This window comes from Kogia breviceps, chromosome 11 (genome assembly GCF_026419965.1).
Source record: "Kogia breviceps isolate mKogBre1 chromosome 11, mKogBre1 haplotype 1, whole genome shotgun sequence".
Lineage (NCBI taxonomy): Eukaryota > Metazoa > Chordata > Mammalia > Artiodactyla > Physeteridae > Kogia > Kogia breviceps.
Window position 1 is genome coordinate 59,822,696 of NC_081320.1, and position 23,057 is coordinate 59,845,752.

Consider the following 23,057-nt stretch of genomic DNA (forward strand, 5'->3'; position numbering starts at 1 on the left):
GGTGACATCAACTATCAGACAAAGGAAGGAACAAGCCTCTAGGTGAGTCCATTTTGCAGCATCTGAGCTGCTGCCAGTTATGTCTTGTGGAGCTGAGACAAGCTATGCCCACTGAGCCTTGTTGAAATTTCAAGTCTCTGAACAAAATAAATGTCATTGTTTTAAGCCACTAAATTTTGGGTTAGTATGTTACACAGCAATATATAGCCATAATATCTAACTTCACTGTATTGTTTGTTCTAAAACAGATAACACATAAAAAAGTATATTGTGAACAGCTAAAAAAAATATATATGATTATTATTGCTTTGTATTTGTTGTTAAAACTCTTATTACTAAAAATATGGTCCAGTGACCAGCAGCATCAGTGTCACCTGGGAGAATGCAGAATCTGAGGCTCCACTTTAAATCTACTGACTCAGAATCTGCACTTTAACAGGATCCCCAAGACATTGCTATAGTTATTAAAGTTTGAGAAGCAATAGTATACACCCTGGAATAGGTCCATGATTATCTAGGGTATGTCAGTGATCAACCTTACGTATTGGTTAACCTAAGAGAGTAGATACCCTGTGGACAGACACTAGCTCTTAATCTTCTATAGATAGAAATGTTGAACCAGTAAGAAAACCTCTACATTTTCATGGGGAAATTCATGAGAAATAAAAACTTTCAAAAGCTCTGTCTCTTTCAAGATGAGCAGAAGGCTGACAGAGGCGACCCAGCATGATTTGACAGATGGTATATGTCAGATGGATGAGTGGAAAAGAAGAAAAGGAGCCTTTCAAAGTACCTGATTGTAGTTTTAGCTGAAAGCTACCTTTAAACCAATTTTCCAGAGTCCAGTATCTTCTAAATGTTTTGGATAAAAGGCTCACGATTCTAGAATTTTGCAGGTATTTGGCTAGCTGGATTGCCAGTTACCTGCATGGGTAAAAGTGAGCATCCTGCCTGTGCTTTTACATAATTAAAATAGCTGATTTGAGAAATAAATATAAGCCATTAATATGACACTGTGAGATTAGAACCTCTTCAAGTTTGATTTAACCTGGTGTGTCAACTCCAAAATTTTCAATCAGATCTTAATTTCTAACTCTGTTTGGCCCTTACCCTAAATCTAAATATTAGTTTATATATTTTTACTGGGAAAGAAATGAATGTACAAGGATTTTATCACTGCTTAGATAATCTAAGCATTAAAAAGACAACAGAAAAATATCTAGGACTCTAAAAGCTTGCAAATGGTTTTGAAAATGGGAGAAAAGAAAAACCCATACAGTCTTCTTAAAATGGATTTTAAAATATCATATCATCTTTAACCATCACCATCATAATAATAAACTTCATAATTATTGGGTATTTTGCAGCTTTCTTGTTGGCCTTTTCAATAGCCCTGTGAGATTAGCAGGCTCTATTTTTTCTATCTTACATTTGAGGAAGGTGAAACAAAGAGCAGAAGAGATCAATTCAGGTAACATCACCAGTCAGCTGTCTTATGGTTGAGGAAAAACTATGTTCATATTTCCTAATTCGTTATGGGAATATTATCCTATGGAAAGTAGAAGAGGAGCCTTAATTTCAGGTATAAGTTATAGCTAAAAGTCACACAGTCTGGAACATAACCACAGTCTCCACATGGTGCTGTCCATTTCCAATAGGACTTTCTGTGACAACAGAAATGCCCCTTTTAAAATTTTTAAAATTGAAGTGAAGTGGATTTACAATATTATATTAGTTTCAGGTAAACAACGTAGTGATTCAATGTTTTTATAGATTATACTCCATTAAAATTTATTATAAATATTGACTATATTCCTTGTACTGTACAACATATCCTTGTAGCTTATTTATTTTATACATAGTAGTTTGTACCTCTTAATTACCTGCTCCTGCCTTGTCCCTCTCTCCTTCCCTCTCCCCTTTGGCATCCACTAGTTTGTTCTCTATATCTGTCAAGATGTGTACAAACAAATGTTGGTGAGGATGTGGAGATGAACACTTGTACACTGTTGATGGGAATATAAATTGGTACAGTCATGGAAAACAGTATGTAGGTTCCTTAAAAAACTAAAACTAGAACTACCTTGTGATCCATGTGGTATGTATCTGAGGAAAATGAAAACACTAATTTAAAAAGATACATTCACCCCAATGTTCATAGCATCATTATTTACAATAGCCAAGATAAGGAAGCAACCTAAGTGTCCATCAACAGATTGAGAAGAGGTGGTGTGTGTGTGTGTGTGTGTACACACACACACACAAACACACAATGGAATACTACTCAGCCATAATAAAGTGAAATTTTGCCATTCAAATACATGGATGGACCTAGAGGTTATTATGCTTAGTGAAATAAGTCAGACAGAGAAAGACAAATACAGTATATTATCACTTATATGTGGAATCTAAAAAATAAAACAAATGAATATAACAAAACAGAAACAACAAGAATGATCTTTATCAGTACTGTTCAACATGGTAACCACTATCAACATGTGGCTACTGAGTACTCAAAATGTGTCTATTGTGACGAAAAAACTGAATTTGGGGGTTTATTCTATTTTAATTAACTTAAGTTAAATTTGACACTCTCTGAAGAATAGGAGCATGAGGGCTGAGAGCCAGGCTTTAGAAAACCCATCCTCCAACTATGATTTCTAGGCATCTTCACGTATAAAGCACCCTGTTCTCACCTGCAAAGATGCCAGGATAAAAAAAAGAAAGGAAAGTAGTGGAGTGGCTAGAGGACAATGAGCTGAGTTCGAGGAACCAGATTAGAGTGCTGAACCCTGCTACCTCATTTGAGAAATAAGAGAATTGGAGTAAATAAGTTCTAAAGCATCTTCCAGTTATAAAATTATGTGATTTTTAGCAGGATCTTGATTGGTTTCTCCCTGTCCCCTTTCTTTCCCTTATCTTCATTGTCTTTAACATCATCTTGAGATTCTTTCTAACCTCACCAAATTCAAAACCATCCTTTCCAATTGGCAATTTCATGTTGCCCTCTCATAAGCCAATTAAGAATTAAGAACCACAATTTCCTGTGGTTTTCATTTCCCACTTTAAAAGAGCCAGGTAGTGTACTCATCTAGCTTCTGAGATATGGTGAAAGCAATTAATTCAAAGCATGACTTTGTTCTTCCTATTCTCTTGTCCTTTCAGAGTCATGAATCACAGGTATTTGGACTTGGTATTTACACTTGCTTTGCCTTAGGATGTTCCAATCTTTTTTTCCAATGGTCTCTTCCACAGCCACTCTAAGAAATATGCTCTATGCCCTAGGCAGCTCTCTTTTTTCTTACTTCACATTAAATGCAAAAGGGAAATAGTGATATAAAAATCCTCCATTTCCTGATAACTTCTCTTTAATTTTCCACTCTTTAATTTTATTAGGGCTACTTTTCTTTCATGTACATTTCAAATACATTTCCTTAGTAATAATCTGGTCTGAATGACATATATTTCTTTTCTCATTCCTAATTATCCTTTTAACTTGTTTTTGTTCACTCTCAATCCATCTCTTTTCCTATCAGCCTTCTTAGACTAAAAATAAAATAGTTACTAGTCAAATTCAATCACATCATTTTAGTTTCTCATTCTCTTCTGCTAACATTCAGATTGAACCCAATTTAAGAAAATTTGCATCTCTTCCATTTGAAGAAATGTGCCTGGAGGTTTAAAGTAATTTTGAAGATGTTTCACTTTTTGAAAACAGATTTCCCACAAAGTATCAAATCCTATAAAACATATTTAGGGCATTAATTTTCTGAAAGTCAATATCAGTATGTTTCCTACCATTCTTATTTTTTAGAATATTGGTATTTAAAAGCAGGAAATAGATTTTTAAAAAACATCCAAGATTTCCCTCTTATGCTCCTGATGGTGAAGGAACAATATTACTGAACCAAACTTGGGTCAGGCCCGCTGTGTAGCAAAGCCAATTTACTGACACTGGGTTGTGGTGAGAGAAAGTATGGCATTTATTTGTGGGGCACCAAGCAAGGAGTATGGGCAGCCTATGCTCAAAAATCCAAAACCCCCCAGTGGCTTTCAAGGAAGGGTTTTTAAAGGCAACGTTTGGAGGTGAGAGCTGCAGGGTGCATGACTTTCTTCTGATTGAGTGGTAGTGAGATATCAGTGTGATTTTCAGGAATCTTAATCATCAGCTTTCTGGTTCCAACCAGTCTGGGGTCTAATGCTAGTGCTCAGCATGTAGTCATCATCCTCCTTCTGGGTGGGGGGGAGGTTCTTAGTTCTTACAGAACAACTCAAAGATATGTGTCAGATTGTTATGTATATCCCTTAAGGAAGAACTAGGACTCTGTTTTATTGCTGAACTGTTGTCATTATTTGTCTTGTTGAACTGCTTATCCTTTGTTTCTGAATTCCCTCACTTCCCAAAATTAGTAACAGCTTGTGCCTGCTCTTTGGAACTAGGGGAAGGTCTAGAAAACTAAAACATTTTTCTACAAACAAGAAACAGGGGACATGAAGGGCCACACAGGGTCCTGCTCAGTTTCAGCGCCCCCCTTTTCTTTGATATTCCTCAATCCTGAATTGCAGCAGGACAAGAAACAGAATAAAGTTTTGGATAGAGAGTTTAATCATAAACTTAGCAGGAGAACTCGGTTTTAGGGGGACTCTGTTTCAACTGTATAAAGAGCATCTAAATTTAACCCATAGAATTTCAAAAGATTCAAATTGGCCTTAATTCATACCCAGGCTGGAAGAATTTGGGGAGAAACAGATGAGTTTCAGAGATTTCCTCATCAATCTAGACCTAGAAAGGATTTTCAGGAAAAATCCAAACTAATTTAGATCCCCAAGAATCTTATACCCAAACTAGAGCTGACTGAGGAAAACATTATCTCTATGGAACCAAACTGTTATGGAACAGCTGACTGAAATCACATGCCTTGGCCAGGCATGATGATAACCACTTGCATGAGCTGTCTCGAAACAACAGGTGCTGATAAGGAAACAAACCAGGAGAATTTGGGAGGGGCCAAAAGAGGGAGGAGACATCAGTCTATAATATATCCTACCAACCTCCCAGAATCCTTCTCGATGAAATCCATCTTGGCTGAGAGAGGCACACGCCACCAGGAAGGACCCTGAGTCAGACCCAATATGGGCCAACCAAGATGATTGGCCAGAGATAACTGGGAAACTAAACCCATTACCATAAAACCTGAGACTGGGAGCAACGTGGCAGAACAGTTCTCCTGGGATCCCTTTCTCTGCTGCTCTCCACCCAGACGCCCTTTCTCAATAAAACCTTTTGCTTTGTCAGCACATGTGTCTCCTTGGACAATTCATTTCTCCGTGTTAGACAAGAGCCCACGCTTGGACACTGGAAGGGGTCCCCTTCCTGAAACAAAACTGGTTCTAGAGAGAGTAGGACAGTGGGAACAACTTTGCCCCAGCCTCCAGCTCTCTCAATATGTCTCACTCTAGCTTCCCTTTTTCTTTATGAGAAGTTCAGTCCAAAGTGCTAGGAAGCTCAGAATTCCTATGAATAATACTTCAAGTTTGAATAATCAATAGTTATGTTTCTATGCCCTCCCATCTCAGCCTCACAAGAATTCTAGCTCTTTCAGTAATTTTCTTCGTTCTCATTTATCAAGTTTTCTCTCATGCTTTCTGAATAATTAAGAAACCCGTGTGACATTGTTTGCCCTGAGAGTTCATCACAAAAATATTTCCTTTTGGGTAACTGGCTCTTAACAGTATTAGAATATGAAAAACCTGCCTGTAGTGAGGGCAGCTATTTTTATTGTTTTCCCTCTGAACCAGCTCTGCTTTGTCAGCCAAAACATTTTTATCCTTTTCATTCTGCCCTTTCAATATTCTGTTTCTCTAATGGTATCACCTGTATCTTCTCCATCCTCCAGGCACAGCCTGAGGGAGCAGCTGGTTTTTCCTGATGCATTTGGCCTAAAGAAACTGGCTGCCACCGTCTCACTGAACAAAATGATTCTGAATCCACATTCCAGGTGTGGCTGTCCACTCCTTTTAGAGTTCCTCTGAACCATTCTCCTCAGGCCTCATCGACCTGTTTCATCAGTCACCCCCCAGGGGCCAAGCTTCGCTCATCATCCATTATTCCCAAAACTCTCATCATGTCCTGCTTCTGATGTCACCTGATGGGAGCCATTCCCCTATGCTATCCCACTTCACTCCTGAATCTTTTATCTGGATCTCCAGAACTCAAGTTCTCTGATTAGTGGATCTTAGTATATTTTCAAGATTTTTCCTGAATTTATTGTTTATCATTAACCCTCAACACTGTAGGAGTTCAGAACAAGCTTCCCCCAAATGTTTCACTTTCGCATGAGGATTATTTTGAGCTAAAGGTAATCAAGACCTTGAAGGTTCAAGAGAAACTACTGTCCCTCCCTTAACTACCTAGAAGAATTTAAGTTCGGGATTTATTTTCACAGAAAAGAGTTATTACCAGAAATAAATTTTGTCTAAATGGCCCCATCAATATGGCCGGGCAAACATCTAATGACCTAACAGCTACTCTTCTTGTTCTGTGAATGACCCTCCTGTCCTTGGAAGTCCTCGACCCCTATCCCATTTCTTAGCTCTGGATGGAATACAGGCCTCATTTTACCTTTCTGTCTTTGAACCTCTCATGAATGTGGGGTCTCTGATGCACACATGTATGTGGGTTCCCGTACATATGAAATTAAATTTTATTTTCTCCTGTTACTCTGTCTCACGTCAATTTAACTCTTAGGTTCTGAGAAGGCCTGAAATTAAATAAAAACAGTTTTCTTTTATTCATCCCTTCAAATGTATTTAACCTCAGAACACCTCCTCCTTTTTTTTTTTTTTTTAATATAAGTCTTATTACATTTACCTGAAATCTCCATTGCTGAGAACTCAATTTGGGAAACCCTGATCTTGAGTTTTAAACAAAAACAAATAAAATCCCAAGAAAGGTGAAATGACTACAGGAATAGTATGATGATGAATGCAGACAGATAAACTAGAACGCAGGTCTCCTGGTACTTAGGATGCTAAAATTTGACGCATAAAAAAGGAACTGTAAAAGGGTTTGTAAGAGTTAAATATGAGTTCTTTTTAAAATAGTCAAAGCTGCACAAATGCTATTTCATATCATCTTCCAAGAAAGAAATCATTGAACACTACTTGCTTTCTTTTACCGGTTTCAAGTAAGTCTTTCTGTCTTTCATCTTAGAATTGACTAGTTTTCATAGTCATCTTAGGTAATATACTATGTTATATATTAACATGTATTATAGATAGTGATAAAATAAAAATTTGTATTCTAAGGTAAGTCAAGGAAAATTTAAACATAAAAAATTTTCTCTGTGTTTTGGCCTCCTCTTTCCCCTCTACTGTGCATTGTGTATCTGCATTATGCATCAGCCAGACCTCCTCATTGGCAGAAATACCTGCTCAACCATAAAGATCAACAATCTCCTAGCACCAACAGGACAACTCCTTAAAACATAACCGTACTTCTTGATCTTGTAAGGGGCCACAATGACCCACCACTTTGTACTTACAGATCTGGATTGTGCATACTATGTCATTTAATATACAGCCCTCTGTCTCAAAAACCTATATAACTGTGCTTTGACTTCTAATGGGCAGAACAGTTCTTGGAGCTTTCTGAGAGGCTGTTCTCAGGTTATAATCCTCAATTTGGCGCAAATAAAATTTTCCTTTTTTTTTTTTTTAAGATCAACTAATTTACTTTATGTTGACAATAGTAAATGGACAAATATATATATGTATAAATATACATATATGCACACAGAGTAAATGCACAAATATTAAGTGAGGTTTGACAAATGTATACACCTGTGAGTATAACCCACATTCTTATAAGAATATAGAACATATTAATCACTTACCGCACTTCCCAGTCAATTCCTCCAACCCCAGGGAAGCAACAAGTTTTCTGATTTTGATTTTCTTTACTACAGATTAGTTTTAACTCTTCTAGAACTTCACATGGATGGAATCACATAGTATATACTCCTATGTTCAGCTTCTCTCAGTCAGTATAGCATTATAAAATTAATCCATATTGTTGTGATACCAGTACTTTATTCTATTTTATTGCTGAGTAGTATTCTATTGTATAAATATACCACAATTTGTCTACTCTGGTGTTGTCTTTTGTATTTTCCTGGCGTGAAGTACCACGATCTTTAGCTGGCAAGCTGGAGGCCCAGTAGAGCAATGTTATACTTCCAGTCTGAGTCTGAAGGCCTAAGACCTAGGAGACCCTATGGTGTAAGTTCCAGTCCAAGTCCGAGTCTGAAGGCAGGAGAAGACTGATGTCCCAGCTCAAAGACAGGCAGAAAGAGAGAATTCTGTCTTACTTAGCCTTTTGTTCCATTCAGGCCTTCTGTGGATGGTATAAGGGCCATCTACATCAGGGAGGGCAAACTCTTTACTCAGTCTACTAATTCAAATGTTCTTCTCATCCAAAAACAGCTTTACAGTCATGCCCAGAATAATGTTATATCTGGGCACCCCATGGCCCAGTCAAGATGACATGTAAAATAAACCATCTTGCCTAATTTGGGGATATGATGAATAAAAATTCTTGTGTAAGTGTTTTTGTGGATATGTGTTTTCATTTCTCTCTATTAAATTCTAACAGTGGAACTTCTGGGTTGCCTTTTTATTTTTAACTATTCTAGTGGATATATACTGTTACTTATTGTGATTTTAATTTTCATTTCATTAAATTTTATTTCCCCGATGACAAATACTGATGAGCACTTTTTCATATGCAAATTGGCCATTCAAATATGTTTCTTTGTGAAGTATTTCTTTCAACCTTTACTTATTTTTCACTGGATTATTCATTTTTTTTTTTTTAAGTTTCAGGAATTCTTTTTATACGGTCTGTATACAAGACCTTTTGACAGATATATGTTTTGCAGATGTATTCTCCTAGTATGTGTCTTGCCTGTTCATTTTTTAAATGGTGTCCTTTTGATGGACATACATTTCTAATTCTGATGAATTCTAATTTTCAGTTTTTCTTCTGTGGTTACTGCTTTCTGAATCCTGCTTAAAATCTTTCCCAACTAAAGGGAAGTTTGACTAGATGAAAAAAACCCAAGACCTTACTATATATTTCTGAGGAAGATTCACTTTACATGAAATCACTCAAAGGTTGAAAATAAATGGATGAAAAGTTTACCTCATGCAAAGATTAGTCATAAGAAAGTCAAGGTGACTATATTTACCTCAAGTGAATAATCTTCAAGATATAGAGTATTACCAGAAATAAAGAGGGATATTTTGTAATATTAAAAGGAACAATAAATATGTCAGGTAGGCATAAAAAGAATAAATGTTTTCAGGTACCTAGTAACAGAGCCTCAAAATACATGAAACAACAACAGTAAAAAAGAGAAATAAATAAATCCATAAGTAGAGATGAGTATTTTCACACCTTCATCTTTATCACATAATTGATGGGATAACTAGACAAAAACTCAAGTAATAGAAGATATGAACACTTGATAGTGTGTTAGATCACCCTGGCCTAATTGACATCTATATACCACAATATCCCAAAAAGCAGAATATAGATTCTTTTCAAAAGCACATGGAGCACTGACCAAGATATATCACATTCTGACCATAAAACAAGTCTCAATAAGTTCCACAATGTTGGAGTAATACACAGTGTGTCCCCTAACCATGAAATAAAAGTAAGATATCTAGAAAAGCCCCACATATTTAAAAAATAAACAATACCTTTCAAAGAGGAAATCAAGAATGAGATTAGAGAATATTTCAAACTGGATAATAAGTACCTAATATATCAAAATTTGTGAAAGCATGTATAGCAGCACTTATAGAAATGTTTATATTTTCTCTAGTACCTTCAAAATAGTTGTTTCTAAATATTTTCCCCAGAGGTTATAATTTTTATGTAGGGGAAGATAAATTCAATATGAGCTACTCTGCTATTATTACAAGTAGAATTATTACTTTTTCTTTTAATAAACTGAGTATTTGTGGTTAAAAATGGAACTTTCCATACTTCTACATTTTTGAAGAAGTTGATAATTAGTTATGTTATATTTCTTATCTCCTAACTTTACTTGTATAATGTATGATAGTGAGGAGTGCTATCCTAACACCAGCATAACCAGTGAACCAAACTACTCTATTCTCTATCAGTGAGGTTAGAATGTCCTAGAGGGCTCATACATGCTATTGCTATTGATTCAGCAAATTGTTCTATTCCAAAGGGCAGTGAATCTTCAGAACTACACTTTCCTCAGGTTTTATTTTCATGAAGCTTTCATTTTACTATCAGATGATTTAGCCACAATAGATATGTGACTGAGTCTTTGGAATCTAAATACATTGCAAGTTTCCTTTAAAAGATCCTAATTGTCCTTTAAAAGATCCCAATTGTCCAATTGTTTATCCTTTTTCATTAACATCTTCTTGGTTTCCTTTATTTAATAAGATATACTACTGAATTTTTATTTTTATCATGACTCTGAAAACTGATTGATTAACAAGATGGATCAAATTCTCCAGAGGCTCTGGAGGAAGAATTGCTGTGTTAATAACTTGTGGTAAAGTTGTGACTTCATATGCTGGACATGGTTGTTTCTGACACTTCCCTGCATTGGTTTCTTTTACTTTATTATTTAGCTCTGGAAACAGACATTCTTGTTGCCTCATTTTATGAATTGTTGATATCTGGCCATGTGGACTAGAAAACTATCTTCTATCACAAGAGTTTATTAGTTGCTTCCCTATATATCCTTCTGCCCCTGTACATCAAATTATTCTCTACCGCATTGTAATGTAGAGCCACAGCAGTACTTACTTGGATACTGTCTTATTTTGCCAGGGCTCCATAACAAAATACCACAGACTTGGTGGCTTAAACAACAGAAATTTATTTTCTCATAGTTCCAAAAGCCAGAAATCCAAGATCAAGGTGTTGGTAGGTTTGGTTTCTTCTGAGGCCTCACTCCTTGGCTCACAGATGGTCACTTTCTTGCTGTGTCTTTACATGACATTTGTCTTGCACATGTATCCCTAGTGTCTTTTGGTGTCCAAATTTCCTCTTTTTATAAAGACACCAGTCAGACTGGATTAGGGCCCACCCTAAGGGTCTCATTTTAACTTGGTCTCCTTTAAACTTGATAATTGATCTCCAAATATAGTCTCATTCTGAGATACTGGGTCTTAAGTCTTCAACATATGAATTCAGGGGTGGGACACAATTCAGCCCATAACAGATACCATCTAACCCAACCAAAATATCAAGTCCCTCTTTTTTAGCCTTATTTCTCAGAGTAACCTTGTGTCAAGTCAAGAATGAGGAAACGTGTGGGGAGGGGGCACAGCCAGAAAGCAGAAAATAGCAGCAGACCTAAATTATGATTGCACATAAGAATCATTTATCTTGTATTTACTTTTTTGTTTAATAGAAGAAGAGGATAGATGTCCAGGTCTCCATTGTTCAGAAGGCTAAGAGCTAGTGTGTTCTTTTTGATCCTATGTCTTTATCATCTTTTTTTGTGGCCCAGAATTTGAGTCCCATTCTTACATTTGTGGAATTCCTCACCATGTAAATCTTAGAAAAAGGCAGAGCCTGGCTTTACTAACAGATGTTGAAGATGCCAGATGCTCATTTATTTATTTTCTTTGCCTCAAAGGCATGAGCACTTGACCTAGAATGTATTACCTCTAAACTTGGAACTGAGAGACAGTAACACAAAGGGGAGAAGGCATCTTGGGGAGCATATTTTGATGCAGGTGACGGTAGCATCAGTGGCAGCAACAAGGAGTTTCCAGGGGCAGCAGTGGCAGCTTCCAGTGTCAAGAATCAACATATGGCAGGTTTGCAAGCTGAGTCCAGGGTTTCACAGCAGTAAGTATGCACACCGCATTGGTTTAGTGGCATAATTTTGCCATTGTTCTTCAATGCTGCATACCTCCCCAGTCCCACCTATTCTCCAAGCCAGGCTCAGTCACCTTTCTGGCAGTTCTTTCAATATGTATCCTTGTCTTCTTAAGTCAGCCAGAGTAAGTTTCTGTAGCTTAAAAATAAGACCTTGACTGATTAAAGGTTAGTCTTAAGTGAGCCTATACTTCTCCATAGGAGAGTGTGTGTGTGTGTGTGTGTGTGTGTGTGTGTGTGTGTGTGTGTGTGTGTAGGTAGGTAGGTAGGTAGAGAGAAGAAAGAGGGCATTCTAAAGTTCCTGAATTGAGTCTTTAAAACATTTCAGTATACAATGAATTATCTTCAAGCCCAAGCTTTTCCATTTCCTTTTGTAGCTCAAACCTGACCCAGCTTGTGTCCAACAGGACCCTTAAAATCAGCTATTCATACTAGGGTACATGTACTTCTCAAAATATACAAAAATGTTTCCAAGGGATATGTGAGAATAGATAGCTTGAAGATAATTCATTATCTACACCCTGTGTGTATATACACACACACACACACACATTTTTATGTGTGTATTTGTATATTACACACATATAAAATATACAATATATAAATATATCATACAGGAAAATTTCACAAAAGTGAGGTATTTTAACCATAAATGGTTACCACTGTTACCTCTTTCCACTCACTCTCTCCTCCATTACAATTCTTTTTGTGTCAAGTGACTTTGGAGTGGCCCCAGGTGTTTTTGTGATTCAGTTATGAGATAGTTGAATAAATGATAGACATACACTTTGTTTAGGTTTAACAGGATGTATTTATGTGGTTTGCAGTCACTACCTTATGTTACAAAGTTATTACTAGTTATCATGTTTTAGTTTCCATAGACCGTTTCTAGGAATACCATACACTGGGTCAACTCATCTGGCATTGTGACAGAGAGGCACAAAGCCAGAGGTCATTCTATGATATCAAGGCATCCTACAGTGTCTGACAACAAAAGCATGTGGTTATTGGAGCAGAAAACAGGTTTAAAATTTATGAACCCAGGAGCTTACCTTCTCTGGAGAACTTTTCCAATCATTAGATATGTGAAACTCTAAGGGGAATATCTACCCAGTATTCTTCATGCATGCCTTGTCAAAACAGAAATTCTCTTCTGTCAAGAATACACTTGTAATGCATCATAGGCAATTATAATGCACCACAGTTTTTTTTTTTTTCCTTTTGATAGAACAAGCAAAATAGAATATGTCAGAACTCTTGAGTTTGTAGGTCACAAAACTGTAAGAGCATTAAAAATAGTAAATAGTTCTGCATGAGGTAATATATGAAAGCAACTTGAGTCTTCTTCCCAAAATTTGCTAATTAATCTAAAAATTTTAGATTGTTAATGAGTTGTGAGGTTAAAAGAAATTCTTCGATACTATCAAAAATTTTTTTATTAACCATTCTAGAGAGAAACTGGAGTTACTTTTCAATTCTAAAAAGTAATACTACACAATTGTTCTTATATGAAAAGGAGATCAAAGAGTTACGAGGCAAAATTGTAGGGAAAAAGTAAAATGTGTCAGGCAGTTCAGAAATAAAAATATTCTGATGATTTTGGGGGATATTATAACATCTGGTATTTCTCAGCTTTCATTCTAAAATTGTATTGAAGAATAACTGAAGAATAAAGTACTCATATAAATGTAGTCGTAGAAAGTGTTATCAATTTTGAAATAGTATTCATCTATAAAATAATAACAAAAATCAAGATAATCAATATTTTCATTTTGCCCCAAATTTTCTTCATGGTCCTTTGTAATCCATTGTTTCCTCTACTCCCATTGTTAGGTAACCACAATGTACTCTCTATCACTAACGATTAGTTTGAATTTTCTAGAATTTTATGTAAATGTAATCATAGAATATATACTTTTTTTTGCCTACCTTCTTTTCACCTATCATAATGCTTTTGAGTATGTATGTTGTTGCATGAATCAATTGTTTTTTATTGTTGCTGAGTGTATTCCATTTTATGAGTACAGCATGTGTTTTCTGTTTATTGATTCTATTGCTGATGAACATTTGGGTTTTCTCAGTTTTGGACCATTACAAATAAATCTTCTATGAACTTTGTAACAATATATAATAAGTCTTTGGGTGGACATATGTTTTTCTTCTATTTAAATACTTAGGAGTAGAATGGCTGGATCATATGGGGGATATATGTTTGACTTTTAAGAAACTGTCAAATTTTTCCAGCTCCATTTTACATTACTACCAGCAGTGTATGAATATTAGTCACTCTACATCTCCAACAACACTTGATATGACCAATCTTCTTAAAATTTTAGTCAGTTTAATCACTGTGTAGTAGTATCTCATCATGGTTTCATTTGAATTTAAGAATATGACTAATGAAATTGAGCATAATTTCCTTTCCTTTTTGGCTAATTATATATCTTCTCATGTGAAGTGCCTGGTAGGATCTTTTGCTCATTTTTTAACATTGAGTTATTCTTATTCTACTTATTAAGTTATTGTATTTCTTTACATATTCTGGATGCAAGTTCATTTGATAAATGAATCGCAATTATTTTCTCCCAGTCTGTGGGGCTCTTGCTATGTGCTATAATGAGAGTGTTCCTCCCCTGGGAACTAGGACCTCTAACTCTAGAGAGCCCACAGTTGTTCTTAATTTGAGAAAGAGGTGCTACTGGAACAGGAGTGGATACATAGGAATCTGAGCTACTTGCTTATATATCTTGTTTTTTACTTTTGTCTTGCTCATGTTTGGTCCCAAATGTGCCACTTTCATCTTATAATGGATTTTTCCTGAATGTGACTAGACTTATGGATTCGTGGTTCTCACAGGACCCAACTTATGATGGATAGTTGTGGCTGCATGATCTCCTGGTGCACCGGGGTCAGACATTTCATCTCTACCAGTAGGATAATTTTCCTCTGCAGATGGCACAGAGTCTATGTCGTGATTCTCCCATTGGGGTTTGCCATAAACTCACTGTGGCCTCATTTTCCACCATTAATACTACAAAATTTTTTTGATATCTTACTATAGTTTAATTTTCATTTCTCTTATTAGGTACAAGTTGGAGAATATTTGCATATGTGTACTATAAATAGTATAATATCTTCTGGTCCAAGCACTCAGGCTACTGTATCACAGCTTGGTCCTTCTGCAGAGTGCTTTCCTTTTCTGAGTTCCAGTCAAAGATGACAGCTTGGACAATATTCCTCCATGAGGAATATGCTTCCTGCATAACAGAAGAGGCTTATCAGACATTACATGTCTTTTGTTTGTTTGTTTGTGTCGGCCACGGCACCTGGCTTGTGGAATTTTAGTTCCCCATCCAGGGATTGAACCTGGGCCCCAGCAGTGAAAGCTCTGAGTCCTAACCACTGGACCTCCATGGAATCCCAACATGTCCTTCTTTGTGGTGGGATATAAACGATGTAATAATTCATTCTTCACTTTGGATAGAATATCCCAGGGTGCTCATAACCATTGCTCCCTAAAAATGTTACTGACATGACAGGCCAATGAAACTTCATAAGCTTTATCTCTCACCATCCGAAGGGTATTTGTCTTACAACACCTCCAAAATGGTAACCATCTCATGCTTATTCCATTTGGTTAATCAATATAGTGAATCATTGTGTTGTTCTGTGGGATGTCCAGAGAGTCCAAGCTTCTTTAGCATAATATATTATGAAGGAGAATGAGACAATGGTAGCCTGGGGGGGAAAATGTGAATGTATATTGTTGTCCATTTCATGTGAATACAAACTATTTATGATTCTCTTTTCTGACAGGGAAGGAAATATTATTCCTTAAGTTAGAGACAGCATACCACACACCTGAGGCTGTGTTACTGTGCTCAATCAAAGATAGCATACTTGGGGGGCTTCCCTGGTGGCGCAGTGGTTGAGAGTCCGCCTGCCAATGCAGGGGACACGGGTTCGTGCCCCGGTCTGGGAGGATCCCACATGTAACGGAGTGGCTGGGCCTGTGAGCCATGGCCGCTGAGCCTGCGCGTCCGGACCCTGTGCTCCGCAATGGGAGGGGCCACGGCAGTGAGAGGCCTGCATACCACAAAAAAAAAAAAAAAAAAAAAAAAAAGATAGCATACTTGGCATGGGGGCTACAGTTGGGGCCACTACTTCATTGAGCTTGTGACCCCAGTTGAGTCTACTGTTTGTCCCGGCTCCATCTAGTTTCTAACAAAAGGTAGATTGGTAAATTAAACAGCACTAGGATGAATGTCACCACACCTGCATACTTTAGAGATAAGTGAGTGGCATTAGTTTCTGCCATCCCCAAGGATAAATTAATGTCCTTATTTTATTTTATTGGCTTAGGAGAAAAAGACAGGAGGGAATATCCTTTCACTTTGACTTTGCTACTACGTTAACTTTTACTCCACAGACCAAGGACCTTATGTGGACCTGTGCTAACTACTAATTAGGTCTATTCCCACTATATATTCAGAGAATGGAGAAATAACATTGGCTAGTGTTAACACACTTATCAAATTAATACTTGTTAAGTGAAACACAGGGTGCCAGATTGTGAACTGCAGTTCAGAAACAGACCACAAGAGGAACTTCAATAGAGAAGTTTACTACTGGAGGAAGGTCCTGGAAGAAGTACATGGCATGCTTTGAGGGGCCACATAGGGAGGTCAAGACAGAGTGCAGAGAGAGAGAAAGATAGGACTTGGGGCACATGTCTGTATCAGAGTCTGTGGGTGGAGTGATTTGGGGTTGCTGGGCTAAGGCCAGATTGGTAAATTCAAACGAAAAGAAAAAGGTTTTGATAAGCCCCACGGAGATCTTATCTAAGGGGAACATAAAGGGAATGCACTTGTGAGGCAGGAGAGATGGTTGATCTCCTTTCTGGCTTCCTTTCTATTTTGTTCCTAGGGTTCCAGGTCCTGTTAACCATCTTTATAATGCTCTGTGGGTCAGGCCTCCCTAATGTCATTCATTACAATAATTGTGCCCACTTGACTCCTGCAGGTTAAGCACTGCATTCATGCCCCTGTTGTTTCAGGGTACTGTCATACCCACTGCTATTTGTGAACTGATTACAGCTAAGACTATCTCTGAAGGAACCAATAGCCAAAGGCTGTCTATGGATCAGCACTTCCAGCAGCTGGACCAACAAGCCCTTCAGAACTGAAAGGGTTTTGGGTGAAGCGTCCCAGTGTCCACTGTACAGAAAACGTTCTAGTAAAATCATCTTTATCCTTTCTCTGGGACCATTCCCCTCTCTGTCTGAATGTTTTCCCTTATAATCATTGTATGGACGTAGGTACTTTAATTTTTTAATTAATTTTTATTGGAGTATAGTTGCTTTACAATGTTGTGTTCATTTCTGTTATATAGCAAAGTGAATCAACTATACATATACATATATCCCCTCTGTTTTGGATTTCCTTCCCATTTAGGTCACCAAAGAGCATTGAGTAGAGTTCCCTGTGCTATACAGTAGGTTCTCGTTCGTTATCTATTTTATACATAGTAGTGTATATATGTCAATCCCAATCTCCCAATTCATCTGACCATCGCTTCCCCCCTTGGTATCCATACGTTTATTCTCTACATCTGTGTCTCTATTTCTGCTTTGCAAATAAGTTCATCTGTACCATTTTTCTAGATTCCACATATAAGCAATATTATATGATATTTGTTTTTCTCTTTCTGACTTACTTCACTCTGTATGACAGACTGTAGGTCCATCCACATCTCTGCAAATGGCACAATTTCATTCCTTTTTATGGCTGAGTAATATTCCATTGTATATATGTATATATATGTATATATATCTTTATATATATATCTTTATTCATTATCCACATCTTTATCCATTCATCTGTCATTGGACATTTAGATTGTTTCCATGTCCTGCCTATTGTAAATAGCTCCGGACGCGCAGGCCCAGTGGCCATGGCTCACGGGCTTAGTTGCTCCGCGGCATGTGGGATCTTCCCAGACCAGGGCACGAACCCGTGTCTCCTGCATCGGCAGGCGGACTCTCAACCACTGCGCCACCAGGGAAGCCCTATCTTTTGGATTATGGTTTTCTCCAGGTATATGCCCAGTAGTGGGATTGCTGGGTCATATGGTAGTTCTATTTTTAGTTTTTTAAGGAAGCTCCATACTGTTCTCCATAGTGGCTGTACCAATTTACATTCCCACCAAGAGTGTAGGAGGTTTCCATTTTCTCCACACTGTCTCCAGCATTTATTCTTTGCAGAATTTTTGATGATGGCTGAGTAGGTATTTTAATAACAGAAGTTTTGTAAAATAGGAAAACTAACAGGTCAGAAGAATGGTGTGTTGTCCTGTCAGTCTGTATCACTTGGAGCACTGAGCAGCCATGTAAACAGGCTCCCCTCTGGAGGGGGCCTATGGAGAGACCCTGAAAATACACATAGAAGGAAAATAGCCTGGTTGAGCTCAACCTTTCTGCTCTCTCTGACAAAGTACCAAATAAAAAGTGAAGTCATGTTGACCCTTCCAAACCAACCCAGCTGCCAACGGAATGCCATCATGTGACCCTGCTCAGTGACAGGTAGAGCAGAAGAATCAGCCATCTGAGAACTGCTCAAACGCCAGACTCACAAATTCATAAGATGAAATAACATGACTGTTGTTACAAAGCCATCGTATTTTGAGAGCAGTTTTTTTATATAGCAATAGATACTTAGCTTGTGTACCATTTGTGTGTCAGCCACAGAACTCACTGAGATTCTTTGCATTATAAATAGCTGCTAAGTATTTGATTATTATTTATTTCAGCTAGAAATTATTAAGGATAGACTATGTGCCAGGTACAATATTTTTCATATATTGTCTCATTCAATCCTGACAACATGAGTTACAAACAGTGCCAATCAATTATCAATTGTCTCTCAGCAATAAATAACACTTTCTATACTCTGTTCTTTGATGCTTGGAATCAGCCACATTTTCAGACTCATCTTCCAGGGAAATTCTGGTTAGGTTTTGCATTAGAAGGTACCAGAGGAAGACTGAAAGGTGGGAGAAGGAAGGGATGTCTTTGCTTTGCTGCTCCTATCAGCATCGGCTTAGCATCAGCACTTGTTCCCAGTCTCCAGCATTTGGATTTCAGCACTCCCACAATCAGCCTTAGCATCCTCTCTCAGAAGTCCTAGAGGGAGCAGTCATCCTGTGCCATCTCCTCAGTGTTCTGAGCACCAGCCCTGTCTGGATTCTCCTTCAAGTTTCTGAGGAATGTTTTCCAAATTTGCTTCAGGCCCCTCAATAACAAAATAAATGATGCCTTACAGATCAAGTTGAAGCACCTTTTCCTTCTCTTCCCAATAGGATCTCCTGCTCTTCAGAGAAAGTTTTTCTATATGGTGAGTAGTTATCCTTTATTTGATAGCTGCCCTTTACATTTATTTTTTTAAATATTTTATCAAAAATTATCTACTTATATAAGATTTCATGAAAAATACATAGTATAGTATTTTGTGTTTTTAATTTACTTAAACAGCCCCTGTATCCATAATTTTCCTCAACATCATTTTTTAAACTATCATTGTTTATATATACATATTTAATTCATTTCTTTTATCTGTCATATGGAATTCTGTTATATGACTACACTGCTATTTATCCATTATGTTATTGCTATTTTTAGGTGGTTTTTACTCTCCAGATTCCTTCAGTAACTTGATTGAAGAAGAATAATTCACTTTTTTAGGACCAAAGTGGGCTTTAATTGGAAAATGTATTTTGTTTTTTTCTTTTGCTATGCAATCACTTCCTAGAAATGTTAAGAAACTGTCATAACCAAAAACTTAAAAAATGTTAAGCTTCCACTAAAGCAAAACATATGTTCCCCCAAAGAAGATCCATCTAAATAATGCCCTGAGATCTTTGTGGCATCTTAAAGTTATTAGCTCAGTTATAGCAAGGAAAGTGTTAAAATAAAAAAAAAGGAAAACTTCATCCCTGAAACAGACATGATCAACTGATCGCTTACAGTGTCTTTCCTAGGTTTAACAACATTTTACTTATCCACTAAAAGACAACTATTTAACAAAATCTTACCTCTACCAACTGCAAGGTACCTTCTGATACCCAATACTGCTCCTCTTTCCAGAGGGACTAATTACAAAATGGTTGTGTTTGATGGAAATTCACAAATAGCTTTCAACTTTGGTTAATTCCTATAAATTGGAAGTGGTAAATTTAAAAATCTAATCAGAGTAAGTACACTTCCTTTTAGGTAGCTACTGATCTCATTTTTCCTAGGACAATCCTGATTTCCCTGGACTTGGATTTTATAATAGTGAGAAGACAAAAATAACCTAAACTGAAATAAAGGATGAAAATCTTGATTTACCACAAATTTAGTCCCAGTATGGCAACATGCTGGCATATGTGCCTTTTGTTCTCTCTGCCATGGTGAAGGCCTACTTAACAGTTGACTACAGCACTATTCTCATAGATCTCGAATAAGGCTTTGCATTATATTGTCTCATTCAATCCTGACAACATGAGTTACAAACAGTGCCAATCTAAATAAAGAACTATAAGGTTTTTATTTTAGCAAATTGATCATAAAATTAATCAAACTAGGACACTTTGAGATTGAAAAAGCGTACCATTAATAACTGCGCCAAGAAAATGCAAATGAAACATACATCTCAAATACACGGATATAGCTTAAAAATACTGAACGTACCTCTCTGTGATAGAACAAGTTTACATTGTGTGTTAATTTAATTCAGATACTCCTCACAACACTATAATATCTTATTAACATTATTTCCATTTTACAGATAAGCACATTGAAGATTGGAGATGTTAGATAATTTCCTTAAAATCACACAGCTAGGAAATAGTGGGTCTGTGATGCAAATTCAATATTTCTCATTCTGGATCCAACGTTTTAACTGCCACATTCTACTGTTGCTCAAGCTCTGAACCATATCTCATGACTGGTTAAATTGCCAGTCACCTCCAGAATGATTTCACTGATTTTTACATGGCAACCACTCAGAAGCCTTTTTCCCTCCAGTTTAAAATGATGCAACCCTCCATGCAGCTTTGTAAGAATTACCGCAATTTCTTGAGTGAGGCAAATACAACAGCAACAAATGGAAAAAAGAGAGAACGTCAGCCTGTCCTCCAAAATGGCTCAATTTAAAAGTATATATTCACTCATTTACAATCCTTATTATTCATGGATTCCATATTTGCAAATTTGCCTATTTGCTAAAATTTACTTACAGTTCTAAAAGCTATAGTTGGGGCATTTTTTGGTGGTTATTTGTGGACATGCACAGATTGGTGAAAAATTTGTTGCCTGATGTAAAATTTCCCAGCTGAGGTCCAGTAAGGCAATGGCCTGCCTTCTTGTCTCAGCTCTCATACTGTAAACAAGTGCAGAATGGTATGTGGTAAGGCAAGGCTCTGAGTCAAATCCTAATCATGGGGATCAGAGGTGTATTTAACCAATGTGATAGCAAAAAACTACATATAAGGCATTAAAGCGATGGCTTACATTTTACTTTGGTCTTTGTTTACTGTATTTACTGCTCTATATCTTTTCAGCCCTTGATTTCTATCTTTTTCCTGTCATGAAGGTAGGTGGAATTCATAGCCATTTTGCAAGTTGCCCAGAACAAGAATTTATCAAAATGAAAACTTGGCAAATAGTCCGAGAGCTTCCCTCAAACCATGAAACATCCAAACCTGCGGGGGTTAAAAACTAAACTCTTGGTCTAAACACATGTAGGTCTTTCTGTGCTCTTCAAGCAATACATTGCTAGGTATCCCTAGGCATGGGTGTTACCAGGCCTGAAAACACTCACATGCACCCATGGAGCTATCGCCATCCTAAATACTTTCCAGTTTATAGGTCAATCCCTTCTGTCTCTCTAGATCATTAAGGCAAGTCTAACACTTGGAACTCACTCCAAATTACAAAATCCACCTACCATAAGAACAGAGCAGGTGCCAGGATCCAAAATAAGTATAAATTCCCAAATATCACCCAAAAGAATTTCTCAACAGTTTCTATTTTCATCAAAAAAGCTGGTATATACCATTTCTGCCATTGGAGAGGACAATTAAGTTTGCTAAATGAGGAAAAAAATACCTCTACATATGCATAATTTAAAACCCTGGAATTAAGAGCATCTTTATCCAATTTTTTGGAAAGAAGGATTGCTCAAGCTAGACGATATTATTCACAGAGGTAGCAGGAGATGCTTCTGCTGTCTTCTTCCACAGCATGGCTTGCTTCCTGCCTAAGAGCAATACATTACTTTGACCATTTACTTTGTATATATTACTGAGTTATTTTCTGAACCACGATTCAGATGTAAATCAAAACACTTGCACACTGGGTTTGAACTTCGACAGGAAGCCTTATATGTGTTTCTCCTTTTTCCTATCCCTCCCATTTAGCTGAATAATTTAAAGGTATGTTCCTCCCTGGGAAGTGAAGCAAAATATGGAGACTGGTTTTCCTTTAAAGGCACTTTGAATAAGATAGTTAATAGGTCTGAGAGTGAACAAGAGGTGTGTAATGTAGGATTTTTCTTCCTTTTCCCATAGATTATAAGTAGTGACAATTATGGAAAAATCCAAATATTTTCACAACTATAGTCTCACCTATAGGAGCTACAATACTCTTATTTTTTGTAGTTTAAGTATTACAGATCAAAAAGATTGTGGCATTCTTCAAAAATCATAATAATATCATTCCTTTTGCTCATGATCATTACACAAGGAATGTAATTTACTTATGAAACACTGGGAGAAATCTTCTGGGTGGTCTGAGAAATTTTATTTACTCTTAAAAGGGATCAAAAGAAAAGATGGTCTCTCTTCCAGCTTTTCATGTAGCTGTATGAGGATGAAAGCCTTGGAATTGTGCACACATTTTATGACTAGGAGGGGACACTCTTAAGACAGAAAGCAACTATGAGAGGATGGCAAAGTAGAAAAATGAGGAGGATCTGAACTCTTGATTGTGCTGCTTGATTCTCTTTTTGAATGTATTATATTGACTAATAAATTTTCATTTTGTCTCAAGACATTTTTAGTGAGAGCTTCTAATAATTTT

The 23,057-nt window shown here is 36.9% G+C and overlaps 1 long non-coding RNA gene across 1 annotated transcript in view; it reads left to right on the plus strand.

The window, feature by feature from the left end:
- The first annotated feature begins 19,125 nt into the window (after nucleotides 1-19,125).
- LOC136792155 (uncharacterized) overlaps nucleotides 19,126-23,057 on the plus strand; it is a 66,839-nt gene continuing 62,907 nt past the window's right edge. Inside the window, exon 1 of the long non-coding RNA XR_010835541.1 lies at nucleotides 19,126-19,332. This is a non-coding gene — a long non-coding RNA (uncharacterized lncRNA). The remainder of the gene's footprint in view (nucleotides 19,333-23,057) is intronic.